Source organism: Pseudophryne corroboree, chromosome 10 (genome assembly GCF_028390025.1).
Source record: "Pseudophryne corroboree isolate aPseCor3 chromosome 10, aPseCor3.hap2, whole genome shotgun sequence".
Taxonomy (NCBI): domain Eukaryota; kingdom Metazoa; phylum Chordata; class Amphibia; order Anura; family Myobatrachidae; genus Pseudophryne; species Pseudophryne corroboree.
The window spans coordinates 61,601,300-61,614,703 of NC_086453.1; positions in this window are offsets into that span (position 1 = coordinate 61,601,300).

The following is a 13,404-nucleotide window of genomic DNA, read 5'->3' on the forward strand; positions in this document are numbered from 1 at the left end:
ACGATGGCAATACGAAATCCTTGACAACAAGCAGGTAGAAGTGGGGCATTACTATTATTATATGAGTGAGTCCACATTGTGAGGCATATTAAGGTGACAGGGCATAATGTGTTGCAAGGAGCATTACTGTGTAGGGCATATGGGTATTACTGTGTGGGGCATACGGTGCAAGAGGCGTGGAGCATAATAAGGTGCAAGGGGCATTACTGTGTAGGCCATAATATCATCACGATGATCATCACAGAAGCGATTGCATCGCAAATTCAGGAAGGAGGTTGGATTGCAAAGGATTGCATTTGCAAAGCTACTGCAAGCAGCAAGGTGCCCACTCCCCAAATCCACCATTGTGGACACCTGGGAAACCCGCCCTCTGCCAGCTAGACCACTTACTAATGAATGGGACGGGGGCAGGGTTGGTGACCACAGACTCTCCAGCTGATTGGTCCGGCTGTGGCCATGACCCCTTTTATTTCCCTGACCCTGTCTCAAAGAGCATACACAAAATATGAGACAAAGGGGTCATTCCGAGTTGATCGTAGCTGTGCTAAATTTAGCACAGCTACGATCATGTTCCCTGACATGCGGGGGGACGCCCTGCACAGGGCTAGCCCGCCCCGCATGTCAGTGTCGGCCCCCTCGCAGAAGTGCAAAGACATCGCACAGCGGCGATGCCTTTGCACTTCAGGAGTAGCTCCCGGCCTGCGCAGCTTTAGCGAGCTGGCCGGAAGCTACTCTTTGCTCCCTGGCCCACAGCGGCTGCGTATGATGTCACGCGGCCGCTGCAGCCCGCCCCCTGTTCGGTCCAGCCACGCCTGCGTTGGCCGGCCCGCGCCTACGAAACGGCAGCCAAACGCCGCCGTTTCGCCCCCTCCCGCCCATCAATCGCCTCTGCCTGTCAATCAGGCAGAGGTGATTGCTGTCCTGTTACGGCCTTCGGCCGTCCGGCATGCGCAGGCGCGTTACGGTGCCGGCGTATGCGCAGCAGGGACCTGTTCGCTCTGCTGCGTTAAAACGCAGCGAGCGAACGGGTCGGAATGACCCCCAAAATTCATGTTTCCTCTGACAATGCACTTTATTATCCCCCTAGCTTTATTACAGTGTTGACTTAAAATTAAGGTAAAATGGCAAACAGCAATATAGAGACATCTAGCAGAAAACTGCTGAGACTGCGGACATGTCATGAGACCAGCGATAAGGAAGTAAAGTCATGGGACATTTAAATCAGCTTTACTGTAATAAGGGAAATACAATCTGCTGTGTCATGTCAGTGTGGTTATCAAGTAAGGATAAATTAATTTGACATTTTAATTAGGTGTCATTTAAACTCTAACATTATCCCTGCAACACACCTTTTTGTTTGGGATGTGGGAAACGGTAATATAATCGCACACACAGACGCTTAAGTTACTATGGCCATTGTAATGTATAAGGGTGTGTAACAAGAGTAAGTCAATCACCAATATTACAGGACTAAGGTGGACATTTACTAAGCAGTGATAAGAGCAGAGAAGTGAGCCAGTGGAGAAATTACCCATGGCAACCAATCAGCACTGAAGTAACATCTATAATTTGCATACTATAAAATGATACAGAGCTACTGATTGGTTGATGGGGCAACTTCTCCACTGGCTCACTTCTCCGCTCCCCAAAGGCCTAATTTAGACCTGATCGCTGTTGTGCAAAATCGCAAAGCGACCGATTATCGAAAGACTGCGCATACGTAAGGATTGTAATGCGCAGGTGCAATGCCAAACTGCAAAAAAATCCTGCATCTTTTTTGATCACTAGGCAAACGCAAGTTGATTGACAGGACGCAAACGTTTGGGGGTAGTAACTGCCCGTTTTCTAGGAGTGTCAGGGAAAATGCAGGCGTTCCCAAGCGTTTTCAGGGAGGGTTTGTGACGTCAGTTCTGGCCCCGATCAGCCTGTTTGTATCACATAACTGAACGATATGAACGTTCTTGTTCATTAATGAACGAGAACTCATTTATATCGTTCAGTGTGTAGGCACCAACGATGAACGATGCGCGGCCCCGCGCTCGTTTATAGTTGGTGCCAGGTCGCTTATGCATGCCGGCCAATATTGACAGTCTCGTCTATATATTAGCTTGCACTGCTATGGAGCCGGGTGACGGGGGGAGTGAAGAAACTTCAATCCCCCCATCACCCAGTATCGGACTGGGGCATGTAGGGCCCACCGGGGAATGCAGTGGTAGGGGCCCATATTTACGGGTGTGGTAAGTCTGCAGAGGGGGTGTGGCCTGCCACCTCATTGGTTTGACTAACCATTAGAGAGTGCAACGTCTGGGCCCCTTCATAAATATATACAGTAAATTCAGCTGCTGCATGCATGATAATGTGCCAGATTAATAACAGATTAATAACAGCAATGCACTGTAGAAAATATACCATAGTCCAGTATAAGGTAACATATATATGATGTATAATTTAAGTGCACAGTCTGGAACCTAATCCTTAGAGCAGGGGGTGGGCCCCCAGGCAGTGGGGCCCACCTATGGTTTCCCCTGTACCCCTGTGGGCCAGTCCAAGCCTGCCGTCACCTCCCCCCGCCGCCGGGTCGCCTGTCTGCCGTATTGGCCGTCTGGCAGCTCGGCGGCGGGTCACCGAATGTGTAGGGCCCATAAGTCTTAGGCAACGCACAGACTGGAAAAATAATTTGACCGGCGTTTGCAAAGCTTTTGCATGACGTACGTAGACTTGCACGGGGCGGATTTTCACTCTGTCTGGGCGGCGACTATTCGATCGCAAATCTCTGCAAATTCACAGAGGTGCGATCAGGTCTGAATCAGGCCCTAAGGGGCCTAATTCATGTTTGTACGCAATGGGCGCTAATCATGTGAGCGATTAACGTCAGACCGCATGTGTGCTGTGATCGCAATGCACATGAGTCAGGGGGCCGCGAGAGCGCACTGATGATTTCATAGAAAATAGATTGACAGGCAGTGACCGTTTGGAGGTGTTAATGGGGAGTGGCTGGGAAAGCGCAGGCTGTTTTCGGGGCGTGTATCTGCTGTCAGCTGCGAGCTCATACGTACAAAAACATGACGTCACTAGCACTACTGCTGTGTCTAGCCTGCTTAGCCACAGACCCTTAAGGCCCGTACACACTGGCCGATATATCGTCCGTTCTCTTGAACGACCGATATATCGCGAGACCGTCGGCCAGTGTGTACGGACGATACGTCTGTGAACTCCGTCGTTCACAGACGTATCGCTTCGGCACCGCAGCACAGCCGACGGCTAATATATCTACCGATATATTGGTGCGTCGCTGTGTGTGTATGGCGGTCGGCCGACATGCTGCAGCGGCCGGCGGTGATTGACAGCTGAACACACGCCCGCCCAGTTCATGACGTCAGTCCCCAACGGATCGGGCAGTGTGTATGCTCAACACGCTGCCCAATCCATCCATAGATATATCTGCAGATCAATTGATCTGCAGATATATCTATTAGTGTGTACCCACCTTCAGACCTGATGTTCCTCATTTTTGCGTACAGGTCATGAATGTGTACGCAATAGTAATGAGTTTGCGATGGCTCCAGTCTCTTTTCATTCCTGGGTGGCAGCTTCACTTGCTAACACCAGCAGTTCCGTAGCCTACATTACACATACTAATGATGACACCTAGGGGTCTATACTAAGCCTTGTATACAGATATAGTGGACGGAGATAAAATACCAGCCAATCAGCTCCTAACTGCCATGTTACAGGCTGGGTTTAAAAAATGACAATTAGGAGCTGATTGGCTGATACTTTATCTCCGTCCACTTTATCTCTCTCTAAGGCTTAGCATATAGACCCCTTAGTCTTCAGTACGCTAGTACTTGTTGCAGTTGTAGTAGATCATGATACAACAATGATTCACACGGACCTCTGTTCACAAGTGCAGATGCGTGTTTATGCGTATTTGTTTTGTGTATGTCCATCCTGTTCTAAGGCAAACACAATTTGTCCGGTTCTGTATGTGGGCCTAATTCAGACCCCATCACACGCTGCAGTTTTTTGCAGCCGTGCGATCGGGTCTGAACTGCGCGTGTGACTCGCAGTGCGAAGGCGCGTTGTTGCCCGAAGACGGGGGTCGCCGGACAGCGACGGCTTCTGCGAAGAAAGCGATCGCACCGGCGATCTCAAGAAGATTGACAGGCAGAAGGCGGACCTGGGCGGATACTCACCGTTTCCTGGGAATGTCCGTACGAACGCTGGCGTGCCCAGGCGTTTCCAGGGAGGATTCCTCATGTCAGCTCCCAGCCATATCTTCGCAGCAGGTGAGTAAGTCCTGAGCTGTGCAGAGACTGCACAAGCGATCGCTCCCCCGCACAGCCATTACCTCCTCCCCCTGTAAGCGGCAATTACCTGGTCGCAGCAGTGTAATAAACGGCCTGCGTGCGACCAAATGTGAATTAGGCCCTTTATACGAAACAGCGTTTTAGGGCGTGAATTAGGCAGTTATAATGTTATCGTGATTTGTGGGAGTAATGTGGTCGTGCATCTCAAGCTCTGCGCGATTCTGAGTAGTAAGTATGGGTAAGGGAAGCCTGTTCCTGCCGGATCCCTTGCACCTTACACGGGGCTGGTGCAAGTGTCCATACTAATGATGTTAGCGGCTTCCCGCTTGCACACGCATGTTCCCCTAAATTAGTTTAATGGAATCTGGCAGTAGCATAAGGTAGTAAATCAGGCGTCCACGGTCTACCGCAGCTACAGCCGCTTTGCATGTGACTCAGAATCATGCCCTAGGGCTCTAGTGTTGCAAAACGTGCAGTGGGGGGGGATCATGATTAAATTAATTGCATCACCATGCACACATGTTACCCATCCAGCTATAGATGCTATAAACATTTAGAGGCATGTTTATCACAATTCTCGCAATATGCGGGGTCGATACTGCGTTATTTGTGCGGTGTGAAAGGGGCATACCTCCAGCATTTCTTCTTTCTAAAGTGGGACACATGCGCGGCTAAGCCGCGCGCTCTCCCAAAAAGGGGTGTGACCTAAGAAAAAGGGGCGTGGCTTCGCGGTAGGACCACGCTTGCGAGCCACGCCCCCATTTTAGTCACTGAGGGGGCATGCCCAGCGCTCTGTGAGCCGCTGGCATGCCCCCTCTCCCTCTGACTTCAGTGAATAGACGCTGTGTGCATGCGCACAGCGTCTATTCACCGCTGCTCTGCTAAGCAGAGCAGCGGGAGACGGAGCCTCCCAACTGCCCCCCCCACCGCGGGACACTGCGGCCCGCAGGTGGGACAGCGGGACAGTCCCCAAAAAACGGAACTGTCCCGCGAAAATCGGGACAGTTGGGAGGTATGAAGGGGTATTATTGATGAAAAGACACTGATACTTTTCAGGGCCAGCACGTATATTGGCCCTCATTCCGAGTCGTTCGCTCGGTATTTTTCATCGCATCGCAGTGAAATTCCGCTTAGTGCGCATGCGCAATATTCACACTGCGACTGCGCCAAGTATCTTTGCTATGAAGAAAGTATTTTTACTCACGGCTTTCTCATCGCTCCGGCGAACGTAATGTGATTGACAGGAAATGGGTGTTACTGGGCGGAAACACGGCGTTTTATGGGCGTGTGGCTGAAAACGCTACCGTTTCCGGAAAAAACGCAGGAGTGGCCGGAGAAACGGGGGAGTGGTTGGGCGAACGCTGGGTGTGTTTGTGACGTCAAACCAGGAACGACAAGCACTGAACTGATCGCACAGGCAGAGTAAGTCTGGAGCTACTCTAAAACTGCTAAGTAGTTTGTGATCGCAATATTGCGAATACATCGGTCGCAATTTTAAGATGCTAAGATACACTCCCAGTAGGCGGCGGCTTAGCGTGTGTAACTTTGCTAAATTCGCCTTGCGACCGATCAACTCGGAATGAGGGCCATTGTGTTTCACATGTGGTTACATGTAAGTGGCCCTGAGAAACCTTATTTAAAAATGTATGTAGCCATAGGAATCATAGTGCAAGGTGATAGACGCACCAGCCAATCAGCTTCAGTATGTAAATTAACAGTTAGAAGTTGATTGGCTGGCGTGTTTATCACCCTGCATTTATCACTGGTTTATCACTTCCTTATGCCTTCTCCAGGTTAATACATCTGCCCCATTGGACCTTATTCAGAGATGAATGCAGATCGCTGCATACGCAGCCAGTTCTGAATTCATCTCCTCAAATGCTGGGGGGCTGTCCAGCACAGGGCAAAGGCCCCCCCAGCATGTGTTAGGCTGCCCCGTGATGCATCGGAGCTAAGGTTGACCCCTGGCAGTGCCGCCATTTTGTTTTTCCGAGCTGCTCACTCAGCTCCGCCAACATCAGAATCAGGCCCTTATTTTAATATGAAAACAAATTCTCTCCAGAATGGAAAACTACCCATGGCAACAAAATGAAACTGGTCTCTTCTTTTTTAGTAAATCTCTTTACTGGCTTATTTGCAGAGTGCTGGGGAAATGATGTCTGTTTTATCTTTCTATTCTGGTTCCAGCAGACGAATTACACAATAGGCTCATCTTTCAGAGGGACGTTTTCAATACAGAGCTGCTGGAGGGTTTGAGGACAGCGGCAGAACAGCGGGGATGACAGCGGAATGGCAGGGACGATGGCGGGCGGGACAGCGGCTGCATGAGCATCCTGGGCCCTCCTCTCCCTGTCAGCTGTGCACCCGGCACCCCTCTGAAGGTGGCTCTTCCCCTATGTCTTTAAAAGATCAATTTAGTATAATTTAGTAGTATCCAGACCCTCACACTGCACAGCAGGTACCATGCGGCCCTCACACCCCACCAGAAGAGGCAAGTGCAGGGCTCGGAATCTCAGCCAATAGCACTGCTGCTATGAGTGGACGCACACTCGTGCCGCACAGTCACTGTGTGCGAGAGGCTCCTGTCACTCTGAGGCTGCTCTCACACCGCCTACAGCTCACTGCCCTATTTAGACAAGATGGCTCACATCCCTGCCAGGCACAAAGTAGCATCTCCTTGGGGCCCCTCTGATCCTTGGGGCACGGTACAGATGTCCCCTTTGATCCCCCCTGTCGCCGGCCCTGGTGGTTACAAGGGGAGTGACAGATAAGATGGTCATTTTAAATATATTGGGTCCCATTTGCAATTAAATATTTTCGGGAAAGGGGGAGGGGGTTAAACATTTAGTACTATGGAGAGATCTGCTGCAGTTCCTCCATTTCCAACAAATTGGAACATTCTGCAGTTTGACCTCGATAGGGTAACATCCTCCCCAGATTGCTTTACCGTATATTAGTCCATGGGACACTAATTTGTACCTTTTCTCGGCTCCCATTCCACCAGCCCCCAGTGATGCACGGGCCAATGGCATATTGGGACCTTACCCCGCAGGGCCAGATAAAGGAGTGGGCGACAAGAGTGAGTGATTGCCCAGAACCCCCCCCCCCCCCCCCCCCCGCCCCATGGTCAATCTCACCCTGCAATTGCCGATAACACTTGTTCCCGTATGGGCGCTGCAGCGGCTCTGCGTTCTGCATGCACAGACAAACTGCATACATTGCAGAATGGCTCCTGAGTCCCCTCATCAGTATAACGTGACATTTCCTGAAAACACCCGTTTTTTTTGAGGTAACCGCAGATGTTTAGTATCCTCGGCATGTATCACAGAGGTCTGGCAGCAGGTATCTCTGACACACCTGACAGCTCAGTATTCACCTGCAACCATGGTCACCCATTGACCGGCATATGTCACTGTCACACCCCGTTGTCTTCACTGCACTCCTCAGTTGCCGAGTCATGCTGAGTGTCCAAACACAGAGTTTCCAACAGTGGGGGTAATTCTGAGTTGATCGCAGCAGGAACTTTGTTAGCAGTTGGGCAAAACCATGTGCACTGAAGGGGAGACAGATATAACATGTGCAGAGAGAGATAGATTTGGGTGGGGTGTGTTCAATCTGCAATCTAAATTGCAGTTTAAATATAAAGCAGCCAGTATTTACCCTGCACAGAAACAAAATAACCTACCCAAATCTAACTCTCTCTGCACATGTTATATCTGCCTCCCCTGCAGTGCACATGGTTTTGCCCAACTGCTAAAAAATTTCCTGCTGCAATCAACTTGGAATTACCCCCAGTGTGCTGTGTGCATTCTGCACAGTCATGTGTACTGACCCCTATCCGGGGGTGGTGAGTGTGTGTGACTGTTAATACAAGTACAAGTACAATAAGTTCAACAGTAGTGAATGAACCGGGTGGAAGGCCCTGTCAGTTAGATCTTAGAGTCTAGTATTAAGCCAGTGCTGGTGAGGTCCCATAATTATACTTTGTGACTTTTTCCCTTAGTGATGTTAATAAATACATTTTTTTTTTAAAACAACTGAATTGCCAGGATCTGAACTTTTATCATCAACAAGTTTCAATTAAACATTTTACAAAATTTATGGATACAGAAGAAAAAAATTGGGGGAATAGGGTGGGTGGTGTCAGGGCTGTTTCTAGACAATTTGGCTCCCAGTGCGAGCATTAAAAATGCCCCCCCCCCCCCAGACATTCAGAAATGTGCCCCCCCCCAATAGACATTAAAAGATTTAAAAACCTATTTTGCGCGCACTTAAGGCACATGTGATCCCAGTGAGGGGGCCTGGCCTTGCTAAAATGGGAGTGGCCTTGGTACAATGGGCATGGCCTCGTAGGAAAAGACTACCTCATACCATAGTTTTTGTCCCTCCAACAACAGACCTTGGCCACCAGTTAAAAAAAAAAAATCCACCATATTCAGCCCACACAGTGATGCTCCTTGCACCATATTATGCCTTACAGTAAAGCTTCTAATTACTTTTAAATTGCTTGCTCTTTGCCAGGGGTTTCATGCGCTGGGTGTCATTCTCGTTGCCAGGGGTTTCATGCGCTGGGTGTCATTCTCGTTGCCAGGGTTTTCATGTGCTGGGTGTCATGCTCGTTGCCAGGGTTTTCATGTGCTGGGTGTCATGCTCGTTGCCAGGGTTTTCATGTGCTGGGTGTCATGCTCGTTGCCAGGGGTTTCATGTGCTTTGTGTCATGTTCGTTGCTAGTGGTGTCATGCTCGTTGCCAGGGTTTTCATGTGCTGGGTGTCATGCTCGTTGCCAGGGTTTTCATGTGCTGGGTGTCATGCTCGTTGCCAGGGTTTTCATGTGCTGGGTGTCATGCTCGTTGCCAGGGGTTTCATGTGCTTTGTGTCATGTTCGTTGCTAGTGGTGTCATTCTCGTTGCCAGGGTTTTCATGTGCTGGGTGTCATGCTCGTTGCCAGGGTTTTCATGTGCTGGGTGTCATGCTCGTTGCCAGGGGTTTCATGTGCTTTGTGTCATGTTCGTTGCTAGTGGTGTCATGCTCGTTGCCAGGGTTTTCATGTGCTGGGTGTCATGCTCGTTGCCAGGGTTTTCATGTGCTGGGTGTCATGCTCGTTGCCAGGGTTTTCATGTGCTGGGTGTCATGCTCGTTGCCAGGGGTTTCATGTGCTTTGTGTCATGTTCGTTGCTAGTGGTGTCATGCTCGTTGCCAGGGTTTTCATGTGCTGGGTGTCATGCTCATTGCCAGGGTTTTCATGTGCTGGGTGTCATGCTCGTTGCCAGGGTTTTCATGTGCTGGGTGTCATGCTCGTTGCCAGGGGTTTCATGTGCTTTGTGTCATGTTCGTTGCTAGTGGTGTCATGCTCGTTGCCAGGGTTTTCATGTGCTGGGTGTCATGCTCGTTGCCAGGGTTTTCATGTGCTGGGTGTCATGCTCGTTGCCAGGGGTTTCATGTGCTGGGTGTCATGCTCGTTGCCAGGGTTTTCATGTGCTGGGTGTCATGCTCGTTGCCAGGGTTTTCATGTGCTGGGTGTCATGCTCGTTGCCAGGGTTTTCATGTGCTGGGTGTCATGCTCGTTGCCAGGGGTTTCATGTGCTTTGTGTCATGTTCGTTGCTAGTGGTGTCATGCTCGTTGCCAGGGGTTTCATGCACTGGGTGTCATGCTTGTTGCCATGGGTTTCGTGCGCTGGGTGTCATTTATTTATTATTATTACCAGTTATTTATATAGCGCACACATGTTCTGCAGCGCTTTACAGCAATATTTGTCCATTCGCATTGGTCCCCGCCCCCGTGGAGCTTACAATCTATATTCCCTACCACATGTACACGCACACATTCATGCTAGGGTTAATTCATTTTGTTGGGATCCAGTTGACCTACCAGTATATTTTTGGATTGAGGGAGGAAACCGGAGTACCCGGAGGAAACTCACGCAAGTACGGGGAGAATGTACAAACTCCACACTGTTAGAGCCATGGTGGGAATCAGACCCATGACCTCAGTGCTGTGAGGCAGTAATGCTAACCATTACACCATCTGTACTGCCCGTGAAACGCATGGCTCGCCTGCGGCTAGAAACAACACTGGCGGGGGGGGGGGGGTTAGTACAACAGCAGTAAAGGGTGGGAAGGTTGCAAGGGAGTAACAGATACAATGGTAAAATTATACAGTATATATTGTATCAAACCTTCTAAAGATGGCAAGGGGAAGTATTGCCCATAGCAACCAATCACATTCTAGCTATCATTTTATAGAATGGACTAGATAAATTGTAGAAAAAAAATCAGAAACCTATGGGAGCTGCTATTGTCATTGGAAATGGGGGAACCGCATCAGATATCCTCAATATTGCCTACAGACATCCTGGAGATGTGTACATCTTCCCCCGCCGCCCCAACCAGAAGAGGGCTATGGACAGTAGCATGTCCATGCAGTCCTACAGTGGTATAATCTAATGCTGCATGGGGCTGTGCGTTGTCTGCTGGTCACCACCGCTCACAGTATGGAGGGGGGTTCTCAGTGGGCCTTCCCGGCAGAACCCTGCACATCAGATGATATAGATGGAGCGGTAGGTATTTTTTTTTACATGTAGATTTTAAATATAAAATGTTTTTGCTTGCAGTGTTTAGGAGTCCTTCATCTCTGTATTTGTCCCTGGTAATCAGTGTCCCTGCAGCGATAGTTCGGTCAATGCTAAAGTTTTTCATTCGCATATCCATTTTTACATTCTAATAAATGGTGGCTGTGGGGGGCTTATTTAAGACATATAATAAATAATACATGTTAGGACATGTAGTTTCATGAGTAGAATCACTGTTCTACAGAGGTATGCTACCTTGCTGGTTTTACTAACAAACCTGACAGCTCAGTATTCACCTGCTACCTCGGTCACCCAGAGACCAGCATACGCCACTGTTGCACATTGTTTGTATTGCGTTCCTCAGTTCTGCCGAGTCATGCAGCCTCTCCTAACACAGTGTTTCCTACAGTGTGCTGAGTAGATTCTGCACAGTCATGTGTACTGACCTCTGTCCTGGGGGTGTGCGTGTGAGGAGGATGAGTGATTAATAGTGTTATATAGGTGTAATGTTATGCACATAGATTTATTATTGAATAACAAGGCACACATATCCTGCAGCGCTCTGGAGATAATATTTCTGTCATTCACATAAGATACTGCCTCAGTGGAGCTTAAAATCTATAATCCCTATCACGTACAAACACACGCAACCACAAGGAGAACATACAAACTCTACTACACCAACTGTGTTCAGGTCTGCTGAAAAGCTGGGGTGAGGGGTTATGGATCACCCAGGATACTGCAGTGGTCTGGCCTTGCTCTCACACGTTTAGGCCCTGCCCCCATTACGGCAGGTCTGTGTGGAGGGTGTGGGGCTAAAATTGCGCAATTCTTATAGTTTATCACAGCCCACCCCATAAGGCGTTGCAATGCCCATGATTATCTCCCCATCCTGCCTGCTTCACTAGGAGTAGGAAGGGATGTTACCTACTGTTCCAGGGGTGTGGGTGACTACCCTAAAAATTGGGAGTCTCCCACAACTCCCAGAAGAGTAGGTAAAAATGGATCTAGAGCCTATTAAAGAACCATGACATAGACAGTTCCCTTACTCCCACGAAGGGCAGGATGTACTAACCCTGAGGTGTACATCCCGCCACACATTATGTAGAGATGTGCCCTGTGGGCACATCAGTGGTGCTGTCACTGGCTGGGGACAGCGCTGGGGCAGCTTGTCTGTCCCCAGAGCTGGGTGCGTGGCGGCGGCGGGTGTCCGGTGCACGGATTACCCTTTTCCCTGCACCGGACCGGAGGCTGCGGAGGGCTTTGAATGTTGGCGCCCTCCGGGAGCCAATCACAGCTCCCGGAGCGGCGGCCAGTCAGAGAGGGACGCGGCGAGCCAATCGGTGCTCGCCGCGTCATAGGCCCCGCCCCCGGCATCTGACGTCAGACGCCGGGCGGGAGCCGAAGAGGTGCAGAAGCGCGCCGAAGAGCGGGAGAGAAGCGGCCGGGGCTCGGAGGGAGAAGACCGCGCGGGTGAGCGGAGGAGACGCCGCGAGGAGAAGAAGAAGACGGCCGTGGAAAGAGGAGCTCCGGTGGCCGCTGAAGAGGCCGGAAGACGTCGGGCTCCTGCAAGAAGATGTCCAGCGGCGGCTGGACGCGGAGGAGCGGAGGCGACGCCGCTGGCCAGGACGGGTCAGCGGCAGAAGAGGGCGCTGGAGATCCCTGGAGCAGGTGAGGCCTCAGTGAGGCAACTTTTACCCCCTCCCTTTTCCTCCCTCGACCACCAGGGACGGGCATTAGGCCCGGGGGCACAATTCAGGCACTTGGCCTGTTGCGCAGATAGGAGGTTGGGGTCACCATCATAGTCGGTGGTTTGGGCGTTAGGCCCAAGCCACCTAAGCGGCTGATAGGCGGGCGTTAGGCCCGAGGGGCAGATCAGGCAATAGGCCTGTGGGGCATTAGAGGGCGTTAGGCCCTAGTGTATTCTGGGCAATAGGTATATATAAGGTGACCCTGGGCACAAGGCCCAGGGCACCCAAAGGGTGACAAGTTAGGTGGGCGCTAGGCCCGTGGGTGAAGTCAGGCCTCCGGCCTGTGTGCAGTTAGGGGGCGCTAGGCCCAGGGAATAAGTGCCCTCCCGAGGTGAGTAAAGGTGGCACTGGGCACTAGGCTCAGGTACCCTGAGGTGTTTAGGTAGGCAGTTCCACGGGACCTGAGCCTCATAAAAGGTCGTGTACAGGAGGTGGGCAGGCCGTGCGGCGCCCACCCCCTTTCCAGAGGTAGGGGTGTAAAGGGACAGCACCGTGTGATCTTGTATTCCGATATTGTGTATGTTGTTACCGTGCAGGGCAAAGTGTCTGTTTGTTTAAGTTGTGCATAGTTGTGTTGCACCACTCACACGAGCTAGTTTGAGGGCTCTGTTTATGTAGCTAGTGTAGCGGACGCACACTAGGGTAGTTCTTGGCCCTGCACGGCTGTTTCTCTTTGCCTCCTTACAGGGACCTGTAAGTGGAGAAGATTGGAGTGCAAGACTTGTGACGGTGAGTAGCATCCGTGTATGTTTGTCCCTTGTCTGTCCCCGAGCG